This window comes from Furipterus horrens, unplaced genomic scaffold, assembly GCF_987537825.1.
Source record: "Furipterus horrens unplaced genomic scaffold, mFurHor1.1.pri manual_scaffold_17, whole genome shotgun sequence".
NCBI lineage: Eukaryota > Metazoa > Chordata > Mammalia > Chiroptera > Furipteridae > Furipterus > Furipterus horrens.
Window position 1 is genome coordinate 22,596,407 of NW_028327187.1, and position 18,812 is coordinate 22,615,218.

An 18,812-nucleotide genomic window follows, 5' to 3' on the forward strand; every position below is an offset into this window, starting at 1 on the left:
GAGCTTGAAAACCACTGACCCGTATATTTTCCGCAGCAGGAGAGAGATATGAAAAGGACTGTGGAGAAATCCTGGGGCTGAAAATGACATGGAGACAAATGTCCCAACCAATCCCACCTGCCTCTGATACCCTATTGGTTTAATTACTCAGGTCCCATACTCTTTTCTCACCTGTGGCTCTGGTTGCTCAAGTTTGGTCTCTAAGTTTTCTAATAGTGACACAATACTTTCTGTAGTCTCTGGGCATTGTTCTGCCACCCAGGACTCTAGCTCAGAGGGCGGCATAGTCAGTAATTGCTCCAATACTAGAAGCTCCATCATTTTTTCCTTAGAATGTGTATTTCACTTCAACCATTGATCGCAAAGCTCCTTTAGCCTGTTGAAAACTTGGCGAGGCCCAGCTGCTTCTTCGTATTGGAACTGCCTGAAGTGCTGATGGAAGACTACAGAGTTGTCGTCATACTCTTGAAACTCTTCACCCTGATTCAGCGGGCCAGGATTGGACAACTGAAGGCAGCAGCCTTTGCTCTCTTCCAGCAGTGTCCAATTTATCTGGGACTGAAGTCTCAGATTCAAATTTGTTTAGTTGTGTATTTCTTCAGAGAAGACACTTCCAGCTGAGGAAAGGGCAAATGAGAAAAGAGAAACAGCAGTGGTTACCAGAGGGCTTTCTTAGCTCCCTTACATAATTGCTTGCTTTTCAGCAAAGCTCTAAAGTAGCAGACTTTAATCTCTTGGATAGTTTTTAGAAACTGATGATAATGTTAACTGGACTTCTTTAAGAAGAAGGAGGTAAAACAGGATCATAGTTATAAAGAATAAAATAGCAATAAATGAGTACCTATCAATAATCACTTTAAATGTAAATGGCTTAAATGCTCCAATCAAAAGACATAATGTAGCTGAATCAATGAGAAAACAAGACCCATATGTACGCTGTCTACAAGAGACCCACCTCAGTTGGAAAGACACACACAGACTAAGAGTAAAGGGATGGAAAATAATATTTCATGCAGCCTTGGCTGGTGTGGGTTGAGTGGATTGAGTGCCAGCTTGCGAACCAAAGAATCACTGGTTCGATTCCCAGTCAGAGCGCATGCCTGGGTTGCAGCCCAGGCCCCCAGTTGGGGACGTGAGAGGCAACCACATATTGATGTTTCTGTCTCTCCTTTCTCCCTCCTTTCCCCTCTTTCTAAAAATAAATAAATAAATAATTTTAAAAAATATTTCATGAAAACAAAAAAACAAACGAACACCTGGGGAAACAATACTTATATCTGACTATATAGAGTTTAAAATAAAGGCTGTAATAAGAAACACAGAAGGACACTACATAATACTAAAGGGATTAGATTAATCCAACAAGAGGATACAACACTTGCAAACATTTATGCACCCAACATTGAAGCACGTATATATATATATAATGCAAATTTTGATGGACATAAAGGGGGAGATCGACAGTAATACAGCCAATAATAGAGGATTTTAACAGCTCATTGACATTAATGGATACATCGTCCAACAGAAAATCAACAAGGAAACAGCAGCCTTAAATAACACATTATACCAGATGGATTTAATTGATATTATGAGAGCACTTTACCCCAAATCAGTAGAATATACATCCTTTCCAAGTGAACATGGACATTTTCTAGGAGAGAACACACGTTAGGAAACACAACAAGTCTCATTAAATCAAAGGAGGTGATAATAATATCAAGCTCTTCTCTGACCACAGTGCTATAGAACTAGAAATCAATCAAAAGAAAAAAAAAAGTGAAAATACTCAAACACATGGAAGGCTCAATAACATGTTATTAAACAATGAATGGTTTAACAATGAGATCAAGGAAGAAACCAAAGATACCTTGAGACAAATGCAAATGGGAACACAACAACCCCAAATCTGTAAGACTCAGTGAAAGCAGTCCTAAAACAGAAAGTTGTAGCCTTATAGGCCTACCTCAGGAAACAAGAAAAATCTCAATCTAATCTTACACCTAAAAGATCTAGAAAAAGAACAATGACCAAAGTCCATAGTGAGTAGAAGAAAGGACATAATAAAGCTCAAAGTGGAAATCATGAAATAGAGCCTAAAATACCAGTGCAGGTGACCACTGAAACCAAACCTGCTTCTTTGAAAAGAGAAACAAGATTGATAAATGCTTAACCAGACTTATCAAGAAACAGAGAGAAGACCCAAATAAATAAAATCAGAAAGGAAAGAGAAGAAGTAAAAACCAAAACCACAGAAATACAAAGAATTATCAGGAAATATTATAAACAACTATATGCCAACAAATTGGACAATCTGGAAGGAATGGATAAATTCCTAGAAACATAGTCTTCCATAACTGAATCAAGAGAAACAAAATCTGAAGAGACTGATTGCAACTGATGCAATCAAAGCAGTAATCAAAAAACTTTCAACAAACAAAAGTCCCTGAGCAGATGGCTTCCACAGGTGAATTTTACAAAACATTTTAAGAAGAACTGACACCTATCTTCCTCAAACGATTCCAATAAATCAGGAGGAACAAAGCCTTCCAAGCTCATTTTAGGATGCCTGCATTATCCTAATGCAAAAACTAGATGAAGGCACTACACAGAAAGAAAATTATGGGGGCCAATAATCCCTGATGAACGTAGATGCAGAAATCCTCAACAAAATAATAGCAAACCTCCCAGGCTGGTGTGGCTCAGTGGATTGAGTGCCAACCTGCAAACTGAAAGGTCACCAGTTTGATTCCCAGTCATGGCACATGCCAGGTCCTCACTTGGAGACATGCTAGAGACAATCCATTGATGTATCTCTAGCACATCAATATTCCTCTCCCTCTCTTTTCTGTCCCTTCTTCTGTCTAAAAATGAATAAATAAAAATATATTAGCAAATCCCATCTAGCAAAACATAAAAGCTCATACACCATAATCAGGTAAGGATTATTCCTGGGAGGCAAGGCTGATACAATATCCTCAAATCCATTAAAGTGATACACCACATTAAAAAATGAAGTATAAAAATCATAAGATCATATCAGTAGACACAGAAAAGCATTTGCCAAAATCTAGCACCACTAACGATAAAAACTCTCAGCAAAATGGGTATAGAGGGAATATATCTCAACATAATAATGGCCATATGTGAGAAACCCACAGCTAACATTTTACTCAGTGGGGGAAAACTAAAAGCATTTCCCTTATGGTCAGGAGCAAGACAAGAACGTCCACTTACCCACTCTTATCCAACATAGTACAGGAATTCTTAGCCACAGCAATCAGAAAAGAAGAAATAAAAAGACATCCAAATGGGAACTGAAGGTGTAAAACTGTCATTATTTGCAGATTACATGATACTGTATATAGAGAACCCTAAAGATTGAACCAGAAAAACATCCAGAACTGATAAATGAATTCAATAAAGCAGCAGGATACAGAATAAATGTACAGAAATCAGTTGCATTTTATACACTAATAATGAATTATCAGAAAGTGAAGCTAAGAAAACGATCACATATAAAGTTGCATCAAGCATCCCTGACCCATGTGGTTCAGTTGTTTGGGCCATTGATGCCCTATTAGGGCATGTGACTGGATTGTGGGCCCAGTCCCCAGTTGGGGGTATGCGAGGGGCATCCGATCAATGTTTCTCGCACACATGGATGTTTCTCTTCCTCTCTTTTTCCCTCCCTCCCCCTCTCTTTAAAAAACAAATAAATAAAATTTTTAAAATCACATCAAACAACATGAAACACATAGAAATACATTTAACCAAGGATACAAAAGACCCATATTCAGAAAATTATAAGACACTGAAGAAAGAGATTAAAGAAGATATAAATAAATGGAAACAGACTGTACTCATGGATAAGGGGATTTGACACTGTTAAAACGTCCATACTTTCCAAAGCATCTAGATTCAATGCAAATCCTATTGAAATACCAATGGCATATTGCACAAAACTACAACAATTAATCCAAAATTCTATATGAAACTACAAAAGACCCCAAATAACCACAGCAATCTTGGGAAAGAAGAACAAAGTTGGAGATATCACATTACCTCATATCAAAGTATACATTCAAGCTATACTGATCAAATCAGCAGAGTACTGGTAAAAAAAAACAGACATACGAATCATTGGAGCACAATGGAGAGCCCGGAAATAAACCCACACCTATATGGTGAGTTATTCTTTGACAAAGGAGGCAAGAACATACAATGAGGTAGAAATAATCTATCAAAAATTGTGTTGGGAAAATTGAACATATAGACACATGCAAAAAAAAAAAAAAAAAAAAAAGAATTTACACCATCTTCTTACACCATATACAAAAATAAACTCCAAATGGGTTAAAGATTTAAATGTAAGACTCAAAACCATAAAACTCCATAAGAGAACATAGACAGTAAAATCTTAGACATTTCTCATAGCAATATTTTTTTCTGATATATTGCATCGGACAAGGGACACCAAAGGAAAAATAAATAAATGGGACTACATAAAACTAAAGTTTTTACACAGCAATGAAAACCATCAACAAAATGAAGACAGCCTTGGCTGGAGTGGCTCAGTTGGCTGGAGTGTTGTCCCATAGACCAAAAGATCACAGACTTGATTCCCAGTCAGGGCACATACCCAGGTTGCAGGTTTAATCCCCAATAGGAGTGCATACGAGAAGGCAACCAATTGATATTTTTCTCTCACACTGATTCCTCTCTCTCTTCCTCCACCACCTTCCACTTCTCTCTTTCTAAAAAGCAATGAAAAATGTCCTCAGGGGAGGATAAAAAAATAAATAACAGTAATAATAAAGGGAAAAGACAATCTACTGAATGGAAAAAGACATTCCACAACGATGTCTCCAATAAGGGGTTAGTATCCAAAATCTATAGAAAACTCATAGTATTCAACACCAAAAAACCCCAAACAATCCAATTAGAAAATGTGCAGAGGTCCTGAATAGACACTTCTCCAAAGAGGACATACAGACAGCCAATAGACATATGAAAAGTTGCCCAACGTCACTAATCATCAGAGAAACACAAATTAAAATCTCTAAGATATTAACTCACACCTGTCAGAATGGCTATCATCAATAAATCAACAAAACAAGTGTTGGCGTAGATGTGGAGAAAGGGAACCCTCGTGTACTGTTGGTACAAATGCAGATTGGTGCAGACACTAAGAAAACAGTATGGAGGTTTCTCAAAGAATTAAATATGGTACTGCCTTATGACTCAGCAATTCCACTTCTGGGCATATACCAGAAGAATCCCAAAACACCAATTTGAAAGACTATATGTACCCTTATGTTTATTGAAGCTTTTATTTACAATGGCCAAGATACGGGAACAACCCAAATGTCCATCAATAGATAAGTGGGTAAAAGAGTGGTGGTACATATATACAATGGAATATTACCCGGCCATAAAAAAGAATGAAGCTTACCATTTGCGACAGCATAGTTGGACCTACAGGGCATTATGCTAAGTGAAACAAGTCAAAGAAAGACAAATAGCATATGATTTCACTTACACCTGCGATCACAAGAACAACATAAACAAACAAACAAAATACAAACAGACTCATAGATGCAGAGAACAGACTGATGGTTGCCAGATGGGAGGAGGGATTTGGGGTTGGGTGAAAAAGGTAAAGGGATTGAGAAGTGCAGATTGGTAGTTAGAAAATAACCACAGGGATGTAAAATACAGCATAAGAAATACAGTCAATGCCTTGGCTGAGTGATGAATTGGTTGGATCGTCATTGTCTCATGCACCAAAGAACTGCTGGTTTGATTCCTGGTGAGGGCACATGCCTAGGTTGTGGGTTCGATCCCTGATCAGGGCATTACAGGAGGCAACCGATCCATGTTTCTCACTCATATTAATGTTTCTCTCTCTCCCCATCCCCATGCCCTGTCTCTCCCCACCTTCCTCTCTCTCTAAAATCAGTAACATGTCTTTGGGTGAGGATTTAAACAAAATAAGTATATTCAATAATATTGTAATAATTATGTATGGTGCTAAGTGGGTATTGAAAATATAAGGGGAACACTGTGTAACATATATGATTGTCTAACTACTATGCTATACACCTGAAAGTAATACAAAATATTATTGGATGTAAACTGTGAAAAAAAAAATGAAGGTACGTTAAAAATGTAAATGCAAGCAATTTGAATAAAAATGTTGTTGGCAAAAAAAGGGGGATTTGTTTGCATGTAAATTTCAGACATATTGTTTAAAAATCACTCACATTGGCTAAAATATACTTATATTTAGAAAACAGTTTGACTTATTGTGAGGCATCTTAGAAAATAAAGGAACAACAACAAAACAGAAACTGATGAAAGCAATGGACTCACTTCCTAGAAAACCAGACACACACTCCCAATTCCATATCCAAGTTACAAAAAGTTTATAAAATGCCCAAACCCACTTACAAACCCTGTAGAACTGTGCTGTCCAATGTTAGGACCTAGAGTCATGTGGACATTTACATGATGTTTATTTAAGTAAAAATTCAGCTCCTAGCTACATTGCAAGTGCTCCGCAACCATGCGTGCATAGAGGAGAGCTGTATTGAACTCTCTCTAGAATTCCACTGAGCAAGGCTACAAAACCTGCCAGTAAGAAGAACTCTCCAGAGCTGTGCTGGCCTGTATCTCCACTCCCAATCTAATAACAATTTTCTCGTGTGTCTCAATATAAGGAGGCCACAAAAGGAGTAGGTGAGAAATACTTACTACACTAGTGAATAACCCTGAACGTTCATCTAGCTTTGAGTAACCCTCAGTCACCTTCAATCCCAGGCATCCTAGCGAGAACCATGCCCTGCAAAGGCAACAACTGAACAATCCCCCATTCTTCTCCACTCCAGGTATGTGTAGTTCAGCCAACATCACCGTCATCCTCATCCTGCAGTGGCATCCCAAGTGGCTTTCTCATGAGAAAAACACACTGCACAGGGCAGGCCATCAGGAATCTGGTCTGCATTAACAACGAAGCACAGTTATGTTCAGCACGCTACCCGCCAGGTGCTGTTCCGAGCCTCCTACATATATTAGTTCACTGAGCCCTCGCCCAATGTTAGGAGGTGGGTACTGGTGTTACACACTAAATACAGCTGAGGGCACTGAGGCCTGAGGCATACGGAGACAGAAGAACGTGTCCCAGGACCCATAGCAAATGCCAGGGGGAAATGGCGATGAGGTTAAAAACCACACACCAGTATGATGTTTGTGTCTAGAAACATCCAAATGTCCTTGGCGCAGTCTCTGAGATCACTAGGCAGTCACATTGGTGTCTCCACATGTGTGAAGACCAGTACCTGCCGTGTGATACGGGTCCTCTCTCTGCATTTGCTCACACAGCTCGCCTACCTATGTCTTCTTTCCTGGACGGGACCAAGAAAAAAAAAGAACAACTCACAACTGTTTTTCTGCCCAGTCATCAAGAAAAGACACTGTTCCCATCTCATCCGTGGACTAGCTTCCGAAATGGCGCCCAGTGCCTCTCTCTGTAACATCCTCCTCATAAAACTGCCTTTGGCGGATCCAATTGCATGGAAAGCCAACAGCAGTGTGCCTGGCACGGAGACAGCCCTGCTAGAAAGAACTCATTCCTAGGAAGCGTCTACTCCCGTGTCTAGGCACAGAATGGTCGCTGGAGGGCATCCAGGAACCCTGCCGGATTAGGCCGGGGTCCCACGTTTCATGTGCTCCAGCCTCACGGTTGGGCAGCGCTCCCTTAACTGACCCAGACTTTACCTCACGTCTCCCACGGAACTCACCGTCCGGGTTTCCGTCCACTGGAACCTTCCAGATGAAAACTTCACTTCTCCTCAGGGCGAATGGCTTCTCCCTAAACCCTCACAAATGAACAGAGACAGATTTAAGGGCCTCCGCACCAAGCACGCGCCCTGGGCTCCCACTTCTGAAGGGCCCCGCAAGTTTACAACTTGTACCTAATTAAAACTGCACATATGAAACCAAACTTGGTGTCATTAGAAAAAAGTGTAAAGTTGGGCTTTTGCGGAGCTCTTCAGAAGTCGGGGCCCAGGGCGCTCGCCTGGTGCACCTGTGCGCCTGCCTTTAAGTCCGTTTCTGCAAATGAACGCACCCTCACAGGACCCGTGAATAAAGACGCCTTCGGAAACAGGCATCTGGTGTTGTCAAAAAGGCGCGCGACTGCGAACAGGGGAACAAGTCTCGAACCGTCTAAGAGCCGGCTTAAACTCCGGTGCCGGCAGCGAGCGCGTGACGGCAGTGCGCCCCCTGTGGTGAAGACGTCCCACTTCCGGGAGGGGCGCCGCCTGCCGGGAACATCCCTGCAAAACCCTGTCGGGTCGCAAGGATCTGCTGAGGGGAAAGGGGCTCCCCGCCCTCTGTTCCTACCCGCGCCGGGTGGAAGGAATTGCGGGATGCGCAGCCTTCTCTCTCTTACTCGCTCTGGAACCACGTGGGTCAGAGTTGGACGTGAAAGGCTACTGTGGCTTCAGAGAGGGGAGGGAGCCGGCCGCTCCGTCCGTTTCTGTCCCGTTTCAAAGAACGGGGTGTGGTGACCGCCCCTCACAATTTACAGTACCCGTTAAAGTGGGAGCAGGGTGCCCGCTGCCCTTTCCAAATCCTGACTCTGTGAGGGGCACGTAGCCCGGTAACCACCTCCCACCGCCCCTTCATTTGCCCGCTCTCGTTTACGGTTGGGGGCAGGGTTCCCGCCGCCCCGTCCATTTTCGCCGCTCGTGAGGAGGCAGGCAGTAGCCAGGTACCTGCCTCCACGTCGTTTTCCCGGTCCCGTTTAGAGTCGCGGGCGGCGTTCTCGACGCCCCCTTCAATTTCGCCGCGCGAGAAGAGACAGTAGCCGGGTGCCCGCCACCGCTTCATTTCCCCACACCCGTTTAAGTCGGGGGCCAGGTGCCCGCCATCCCTTCCGTTTTCCTCAAGCGTGAAGGGACGGTAACCTGGAGCACGCCGCCCCTTCAGTTCCCCGCTGCTGTTTACGGTTGGGGGAGGGGTGCCAGCCGCCCCTTCATTTTCGCGGCGCGTGAGGAGGCAGTAGCCAGGTACCTGCCTCCACGTCGTTTTCCCGGTCCCGTTTAGAGTCGCGGGCGGCGTTCTCGACGCCCCCTTCAATTTCGCCGCGCGAGAAGAGACAGTAGCCGGGTGCCCGCCACCGCTTCATTTCCCCACACCCGTTTAAGTCGGGGGCCAGGTGCCCGCCATCCCTTCCGTTTTCCTCAAGCGTGAAGGGACGGTAACCTGGAGCACGCCGCCCCTTCAGTTCCCCGCTGCTGTTTACGGTTGGGGGAGGGGTGCCAGCCGCCCCTTCATTTTCGCGGCGCGTGAGGAGGCAGTAGCCAGGTACCTGCCTCCACGTCGTTTTCCCGGTCCCGTTTAGAGTCGCGGGCGGCGTTCTCGACGCCCCCTTCAATTTCGCCGCGCGAGAAGAGACAGTAGCCGGGTGCCCGCCACCGCTTCATTTCCCCACACCCGTTTAAGTCGGGGGCCAGGTGCCCGCCATCCCTTCCGTTTTCCTCAAGCGTGAAGGGACGGTAACCTGGAGCACGCCGCCCCTTCAGTTCCCCGCTGCTGTTTACGGTTGGGGGAGGGGTGCCAGCCGCCCCTTCATTTTCGCGGCGCGTGAGGAGGCAGTAGCCAGGTACCTGCCTCCACGTCGTTTTCCCGGTCCCGTTTAGAGTCGCGGGCGGCGTTCTCGACGCCCCCTTCAATTTCGCCGCGCGAGAAGAGACAGTAGCCGGGTGCCCGCCACCGCTTCATTTCCCCACACCCGTTTAAGTCGGGGGCCAGGTGCCCGCCATCCCTTCCGTTTTCCTCAAGCGTGAAGGGACGGTAACCTGGAGCACGCCGCCCCTTCAGTTCCCCGCTGCTGTTTACGGTTGGGGGAGGGGTGCCAGCCGCCCCTTCATTTTCGCGGCGCGTGAGGAGGCAGTAGCCAGGTACCTGCCTCCACGTCGTTTTCCCGGTCCCGTTTAGAGTCGCGGGCGGCGTTCTCGACGCCCCCTTCAATTTCGCCGCGCGAGAAGAGACAGTAGCCGGGTGCCCGCCACCGCTTCATTTCCCCACACCCGTTTAAGTCGGGGGCCAGGTGCCCGCCATCCCTTCCGTTTTCCTCAAGCGTGAAGGGACGGTAACCTGGAGCACGCCGCCCCTTCAGTTCCCCGCTGCTGTTTACGGTTGGGGGAGGGGTGCCAGCCGCCCCTTCATTTTCGCGGCGCGTGAGGAGGCAGTAGCCAGGTACCTGCCTCCACGTCGTTTTCCCGGTCCCGTTTAGAGTCGCGGGCGGCGTTCTCGACGCCCCCTTCAATTTCGCCGCGCGAGAAGAGACAGTAGCCGGGTGCCCGCCACCGCTTCATTTCCCCACACCCGTTTAAGTCGGGGGCCAGGTGCCCGCCATCCCTTCCGTTTTCCTCAAGTGTGAAGGGACGGTAACCTGGAGCACGCCGCCCCTTCAGTTCCCCGCTGCTGTTTACGGTTGGGGGAGGGGTGCCAGCCGCCCCTTCATTTTCGCGGCGCGTGAGGAGGCAGTAGCCAGGTACCTGCCTCCACGTCGTTTTCCCGGTCCCGTTTAGAGTCGCGGGCGGCGTTCTCGACGCCCCCTTCAATTTCGCCGCGCGAGAAGAGACAGTAGCCGGGTGCCCGCCACCGCTTCATTTCCCCACACCCGTTTAAGTCGGGGGCCAGGTGCCCGCCATCCCTTCCGTTTTCCTCAAGCGTGAAGGGACGGTAACCTGGAGCACGCCGCCCCTTCAGTTCCCCGCTGCTGTTTACGGTTGGGGGAGGGGTGCCAGCCGCCCCTTCATTTTCGCGGCGCGTGAGGAGGCAGTAGCCAGGTACCTGCCTCCACGTCGTTTTCCCGGTCCCGTTTAGAGTCGCGGGCGGGGTTCTCGCCATCCCTTCCATTTTCACCGCGTGTGAAGGGGCAGTAGCCTTCATTTCCCTGCTCTGCTTTAGGATCGGGGGTCGGGGGGGGTAGGATTCTCGCTGCCCCTTCATTTTTGCCACGAGTCATGGGACAGTAGCCCACTACCCGCCGCCGCTTCATTTCCCCGGTCCCGTTTAGGATCGGTGGTGGGGTTCTCGCGGGCGCTTCATTTTCGCCGCTCCTGAAGGGACAGTAGTTGGGTGCCCGCTCCCCGTTCAGTTCCCCGCTCCTGTTTAGGGTTGGGAGCCGGGTACCAGCCGCCCCTTCATTTTCGCCGCTCCTGAAGGGACAGTAGTTGGGTGCCCGCCGCCACTTCATATCCCCGAACCCGTTTAGAGTCGGGGGCGGGGTTCTCACAGCCCCTTCTATTTTCGTCGCGCAGGAAGGGACACTAGCCCGTTGTCTGCCGCCCCTTCATTTCCCGGCTCCCATTTAGGGGCAAGGGCAGGGTGCCCACCGCCCCTTCCATTTTCGCCGTGAGGAGAGAGGGAAGCTCGGTGCGGGTCGACCACCGCTCCTTCATTTCTGGCCTTTATTTGAGCGACCCGGGTCCGGGGCCCTGCCGCTACCTCCATTCCCGCGTCTGTCTTGGGACGGGCACAGGCGCCCGCTGTTACTTACATTCCCACGCACGTGGATGAACAGCGGCCCCGTGCCGGTGCCTCTTCCCAGGCCCGCAGCCAGCTCAGTGGCGGAGGCGGCCGGTCGGAGCCAGAGGAAAGGAGCCCGCTCCCTTCACCCACTGGAGTCCCAGCTCCGGTCACCTGGGACTCACTTCCTGCCGGACCTCGATCTGTTGAGCTCTTCTGACAGGTCTTGGTGCGGGATGTCCTATCTATCCACACCGCCTTAGGCTTCACCCTGACCTGTTGTCACTGAGGCAGACATTTTCTTCCTCGGGGCGCCGGGAGAGGGGTGACAGTGTCCTCCTCTAGGCAAAGGTTCGTCTCTGAAAGCCAAGTGGTGCAGGTGGGGATGGTAACTTGTGAATTTCCTGTGGCCGGAGTCAAGATTCTATACCCTCTGTGGCGCGAGAATTTAATGCGGGAGCTTGCTAGCAAATCTGATTTCTGTGCCACAACTGAAACCCTGAGGTGCCAACCCTAGCATGGGATCCAATGAGGGCACTTTACTAAGTGTTCCTTTGATTTAACTGTTCCGTTCTAATATTTCCGTTTTGACTCTTGGAGTTTATGCCTTATGAAACTTGAAAAAACAATGGACTAGATAGAATTATTAAATTATTAAAGTTATTAAAATGTCTCAAAACTTAAAATAGTTACCATGTGAACCAGCAATTTCGCTCCCTAGTATAGGTACAAGACAACTCAATACGTATGTCCAAACAAGCAATCGTACACGAATATTTGTGGCACCTTTATTCATAAAAGCCAAAGAGAGGAAAGCTCAAGTATGTCCATCCATTGATTATTGGATAAACAAAGTGGTATATCTGTGCAAAGGAGGAGTATTTGGCCATATAAAAGGATGCCTTCTACATCATGGATGGATTGTGAAAACATTTTGCTGCCTGAAAGAAGCCAGTCACAAAGTACTATAAGTTGTATCACTCCATGTGTAGGAAAAGTATGGACTAGCAAACCCATAGAGCCAGTACATATTGGTGGTTGCCAAGGCTGGTGGCGGCAGCGATGATGATGATTACTGATGGGTCTCTCTTTTTTGGCGGGGGTGGGGGGATGATGAAGTTTCTGGGATATGTAGTGATGTTGATTGTAGATGAATATACTTTATGAATATACTAAAAAAACCCAAAATTTTATATTTTAGAGGGTGTTATTCATGGTATGTTAATTTTGTCTCTAAATGATAAACAGAATCCCCTCAATCTTAATTGACATTGTTTTAAAAAGTATCTCTGGTATTTCAGCATATCCTGCTCTTTAATTTTTTTAGTTTACTTTTAATTTAAGTATAATCGGTATATAATCTTATATTGGTTATACAGTAGTCCCTCTCTTTATCGCAGTTCACTTATCGCGGCCTCACTGTATCGCGGGATTTTTAAAAATATTATATTTAATTATTTATTGCGGGTTTTTCGCTATATTGCCGAATTTTGCGGTACTGTATATGTATGTTGTTAAAGTTACATAGGTTTAAGAGTGTAGAATATGTTTAAGAACATAAGTAGTGTTTATAAAAGTGTGGAAAAGGTTAATAAGGGAGTGGGAAGAGTTAATAAGGGACTGGGAACGGTTTATAAGTGTGTGGGAAGGGTTTATAAAGCCTTAAAATATATACAAATACTAAAATAAATGTAAAGTTCCTACTTCGCGGATTTTCACCTATCGCGGGGGGTTCTAGAACGCAATACCCACGATAAGTGAGGGAATACTGTATTAGTTTTAGGTGCGCAGTATAGATATTCAACATATTTATACCTTGCAATGTGATCACCTCCCTAATTCTAGTAATCACCTGTCACTGTGTAAACTTATCACAATATCATTGTCTGTACTCTCCTTCTCCTTTCACTCATCCCTCCACCCCCTCCCTTTCAGTTACCATCCTTTTGACCTGTGTTTCTATGAGTTTGTTTTTGTTTTTGTTTTAGATTCTACATAAGGTGTGGGTCTTCCTCTGCCTGAATTATTTCACTTAGCACAATACACTCTAGGTCCATCTATGTTGTTGCAAATGGGAGGATTTCATTCATTTTTACTGGTGCACAAAATTCTAGTGTGGGTGTGTGTCACATCTTCTTTATCCATTCATTTATTGATGGAAACCTAGGCTGCTTCCCTACCTTGGAATTGTAAATAATGCTGCAACGAACATAGATTTTTGTGGACCCTCCATACTGTTTCCCATACAGGCTGTACCAGTTTACAGTCCCACCAACAGTATACAAGTGTTTCCTTTTCTTCACACCCTCTCCAACAGGTTATTTGTTGACTTTTTGATAATACCCACTCTTACTGGTGTGAAGTGGTATCTCATTGTGGTTTGTTTGTCTGTTTGTTTTTAGATTGTATTTATTAATTTTTAGAGGGAGGAGGAGGGAGGGAGAAAGAGAGGGAGAGAAACATGGATGTGTGGTTGGCTCTCATACGCCCCCCTAACTGGGAACCTGGCCTGCAACCCAGGCGTGTGTCCACATTGGGAATTGAACCGGCAACCATTTGGTTTGCTGGCTGGCGCTCAATCCACGGAGCCACCCCAGCAGGGCTCATTGTGGTTCTGATTTGCATTTTCATGATGGTTAGCTATGTTGAGCATTTTTACATATGTCTGTTGATCATCTTTATCTTCTTCGGATATATGTATTTTTGTATCCTCTATCCATTGTTGGATTGGATTGTTCTTTTTTGTTGTTGTTGTTACTTTATTGAGTTCCGTGAATTTCTTATATATTCTGAATATCAGCCCCTTATCAGATGTATCATTAGCGAGTATATCCTCCCATTTAGTAAGTTGTTTTTTTTCTCTTGTTGAAGGTTTCCTTCAGAGTGCAGAAGCCTCTGAATCGATGTTCCATTTATTTATTTTTGCCTCTGATTTTCTTACTCAGGGGACTTATCAAATGAGATATTATTCAGACTGCCCTGACTAATGTGGCTCATTTGGTTGGGCATCAACCTGCAAAGCAAAGGGTTGCTGGTTCAATTCCTGGTCAGGATACATACCTGGGTTTCAGGTTCGGTCCCTCTCTCTCTCCCTTCCTTACCCTCTTGCTAAAAATAAATTAATAAAATCCTTTTAAATATATATTACTCATACTGATGTCAAAGAGTTTAATCCTATGTTTTCTTCTAGAAATATGGTTTTCAGGGCTTACATTTAAGTCTTTAACTCAATTTGAGTTCACTTTTGTATATGGTGAAAGAGGTTGGTCCAGGTTCTTTTTTCGCATGAAGCTGTCCAGTTTTCCCAACACCACTTGTTAAAGAGACTGTCATTAATCCAGTGTGTATTTTTACCTCTTTTGTTATAGATTAGTTGACAAAGTAAACTAGGATTTATTTCTGGGCTCTTTATTCTGTTCCATTGATCTCTGAGTCTGTTTTTGTACCAGTACCATGTGTTTGGATTATTGTCGCTTTGTACTGTAGTTTGAGATCAGAGAGTGTGATACCTGCAACTTTATTCTTTGTCAAGATTGCTTTGGCTAGTCAAGGTCTTTTTTGGTTCCGTGGGAATTTTAGGATTATTTGGTTTAGGTCTGAGAAGAATGACACTGGCATTCCTTGAATCTGTACATTATTTTGGGTAGTATGGTCATTTCAACCATGTGAATCCTTCCAATCCATGAGCACAGTATATCCTTCCATTTACTTGTGTCGTCATTAATTTCATTCTTCAGTGTCTTATCTTTTTTAGAGTACAGGTCTTTCACCTCCTCGGTTAAGTTTATTCCTAGGTGTTTTACTCTTTTTGATGCAATTGTCAACATATCCTACTTTAACTGAAAAACTCCCCTTTCTTACTGGTCGTCTGACATTTTCTTATAGGTTCTTGAGACCCTTCTCAGAAGACTTGCCTGGCCTGTTAATAGGAAGTCTGCAGCTTTAGGAGCTCACAGTTCTCTGTGTGTGACTTTTGTTACATGGTCCCATCATTGCTGCATATATTCCTTTGCCTCAGATACCAGAGATTGACTGTGAGGCAGCTACCTTCAGGGCCCTTACAGTGCCTGCTAGTCCTGGTGAGAGCTCAGTGCATATCTCTCTGGTTCAACCTGATAATTTCACATATCTACTATTTGTGCTATCAATACCTTAGGAGTTCACCCTTTTTCAGAAAATGTACTGGGCTTGTTTATCATATTAATGCAGTCCGGTGAACTCAGTATTGAAGCTATTGGGGAAACAAAAACAAAAACAAAGAAGATTGTGTCCTCAGCAAAATATAAAACACGTGTATCTACTGAACAGCAGATAAATTCACCCAACCAGAACTCATGGAAACCTTGATTTCTAGCCAGTCACTCACAGGGCCTTTGCCCATCCAGGTATCAGAACTTTGTAACTGACTTGTAGGAGTGGTCAGCATGGCCTATTTTGAGATTCACACATCAACAGAAAAAGTGGCATCCATAGTTCATGACTAATAAAATAGTGTTACTTTCCCAGAGAGAAAATACGTTCTAACAGTGGTAGAAAAATGGCTCAGGAACTTGATTGATCTGAGTTTGAATTCTTGCTCTGGTCAAGGGACTCAATTTACTGAACTCAGGTTTCTGACTGTGATGTGGGGATGATAACATTTTCCTTGTAGCAGAACCACAAAGGTGTTGGGAAGACAATGTATACCGTGCAAACAGTGCCTGGCACAAGCACTCATGAAATTTTAGTTGAAATATCAAGTAATATGTATACAATTTTCTGGTGTCATGCTGGTCCAGTGGGTTGGGGGTTTAGGAGGGAGACCACAGGGTAGAGGAGTTAAGTGAAGGATGCCAGGGTGCCTGGGGCTCTTTGACTTTGGGCTTCCTCTGGGGGAAAGATCTGGCCTGTGCTCTGACTGAAGCAGTAGCAGCCTGTTAGGATGCCATCAGGAATTACTGGAATCCCTGGTAGTTAAAGTGAAATAAAATGCTCAAGGTTCTTCAGCACATACCATAGCTACACTGACCTTCAGTTTAAATAAAGCCTTCCTAATATTGCACATATAGCCATGGAGCTTGCTTTAACGCTTTTTTCCCCTCAGCACCTTCATCATAGGCTCCCTCCTGCAGGTGAGAGCAAGGTGGTGAATGGGTGGTTTCCTGCCCCTACTTCTAAAGTTTACCGCCTGGGCATCTCCTAATATAAATCAAAGACAACCCCAGTTACTGCTGACATTCCAGACTTTGATTATTGCACCCATCTTAGCCCAATAGAAAAGTCACACATGGGACAGTTCAACTTTAAGACACTTGGCAGAAACAATGGCTGCTGGCTAAGGAATTTTGCATATTGCAGACATTTAGCAAGCAACAGGCAGATTATATGAGTCTCTTCTTAGCTAATTGTAAGTTCATTTAACATTTCCGAAGGGGCTGAGCTTACAATTAGCTAAGTAAATGGTCTATTTTTCACCTTCCAGGAAAAGGTACTTCCTGGCCTTGGCAAATGCTCCTGACAGGTGTGTGTGTGTGTGTGTGTGTGTGTGTGTGTGTGTGTGTGTGTGAATGTTAATCTAGGGGAAATCCAGAAAGTATGCTATAGTAGGAAATGTTGCCACCACTCTTTTTTTTTTATGTTAGTTCTTATTTATTTGTTACTCTTAGAAAACCTCATTTTTGACTGGACTCAGACTTAGAAGTAGAAGCTCTCAGAGAGGACAGCCTGCGTCTCTTGGCAATCTGTTCCTGGCGTTTTTCTTTGGCCTCCTTCATCCTCTTAGCCAAAAGTTTAGCATATTCTGCAGCCTCTTCCTTATTTTTCTTAGTACGTTGTTTCTTCAGAGCAATGCGCCAATGTTTGTGTTGCAGGACACGTGGAGTAACGAGTCGCTGAATCTTAGGTGCTTTAGTCCTAGGTTTCTTATCTTCTTTGTTTAGGGGCTTTCTCACAACGTATTGGCGAACATCATCGTCTTTAGAGAGGTTGAAAAGCTTGCGGATCCTGCTAGCTCTTTGGGGCCCCATGCGCCGAGGCACAGTAGTATCAGTGAGACCAGGAATATCTTTCTCCCCTTTTTTCACAATGACCAAGTTGAGAACGCCGAGGTTGGCGTCCACAATGCAACCCCGAACAGATTTGCACTTTCGCTCTCCAGTCCTCCTGGGTCTGTAACAGGAATGGCCCTTGCTCAGCAGCAGGGAGACGCAGCCGTGGGTCAAGACCCCCTGCTTCATGGGGAAACCTTGTTTGTCATCCCCGCCACTGATTCAAACCACATAACCCTTCCATTCTAAACCCAGAGCATCAGCGGCAATTTCTGTGGCCATACGCTTCTCATAAAGGGTACAAAGTTTGCGTTCATCGTCCACTTCAATGAGTTTCTGGCAGCCAGTGGCTGGGAAAGAGATGTTCAGCTTCATCCTGAGGTCACCACCACTCTTTTTAAGAGTTGAGCATGTCCTTTAAATAAGCCTCATTGTTAATTTGTTCTTTTAGCAAATGGAAGAATGCAGTACATCAAATTTCTTTATTACTAAATAATTTATACTGAAAAACCTGAATATCATATTCCTGTCACTTGTCTCTAAAATTGTGTACTGTTGGAACACTAGCAAAACCAAATATCAGTGTGGGTGCATCTGTAATGTTTTTTACTTTCTTCCTTTTTGATAGTAGTCATAAATTTCTAAATCCTTACAGTGAATTTTTAACATGTAAACACATTCTTTGTTCACCAGTCCTTTCCCAGCTCTGATATGGTTCACCAATATGTTGCCAGAATATCATTTGGGTTATTCTGTCCTCTGTAGATCAAGATGTTTTTGTATTATGCCTTTGGCTACACTTTTGTGAGTATACTATGGAAAAATGTAGAAAAGTGATTATTTTTTAGAGATTATAATCCCATTGTTAGCAACTTGTATTATGATGTTTACACAGGCCAGTAAGCCAGGACAAGTGGAATAGGGAAACAGACAGATAGCTGAACAAAATGGCTGAGCAATTTACAGCCATATACAGAAGGTCACCTCCCTAAAGATAACATCTAGGCCTCAGTTTTATTTCAGATCCAGACCCAGAAAAGCAGGAAAACAAGGTGGGCAACACCAGGACCAGCTGCAATGACTAATGACCCCTGCCCTGGCACTGACCCCAATCAGTAGAGACCAGGACCCTGAAAGCACACCTGCAAAACTGATGAATATTCTGTTGAAACCCTCCCCTGAACCCCACCCCCTAAGAATCCCCACTTGCAAGAGAAAGATAAAAACTCAAGACAAAGACCC

General features: G+C 44.8%; 1 pseudogene; it reads right to left on the reverse strand.

The window, feature by feature from the left end:
- Positions 1–17,154: 17,154 nt before the first annotated feature.
- LOC149990666 (small ribosomal subunit protein eS6 pseudogene) lies at positions 17,155–17,946 on the reverse strand (annotated as a pseudogene).
- Between the last annotated feature and the right edge of the window lie 866 nt (positions 17,947–18,812).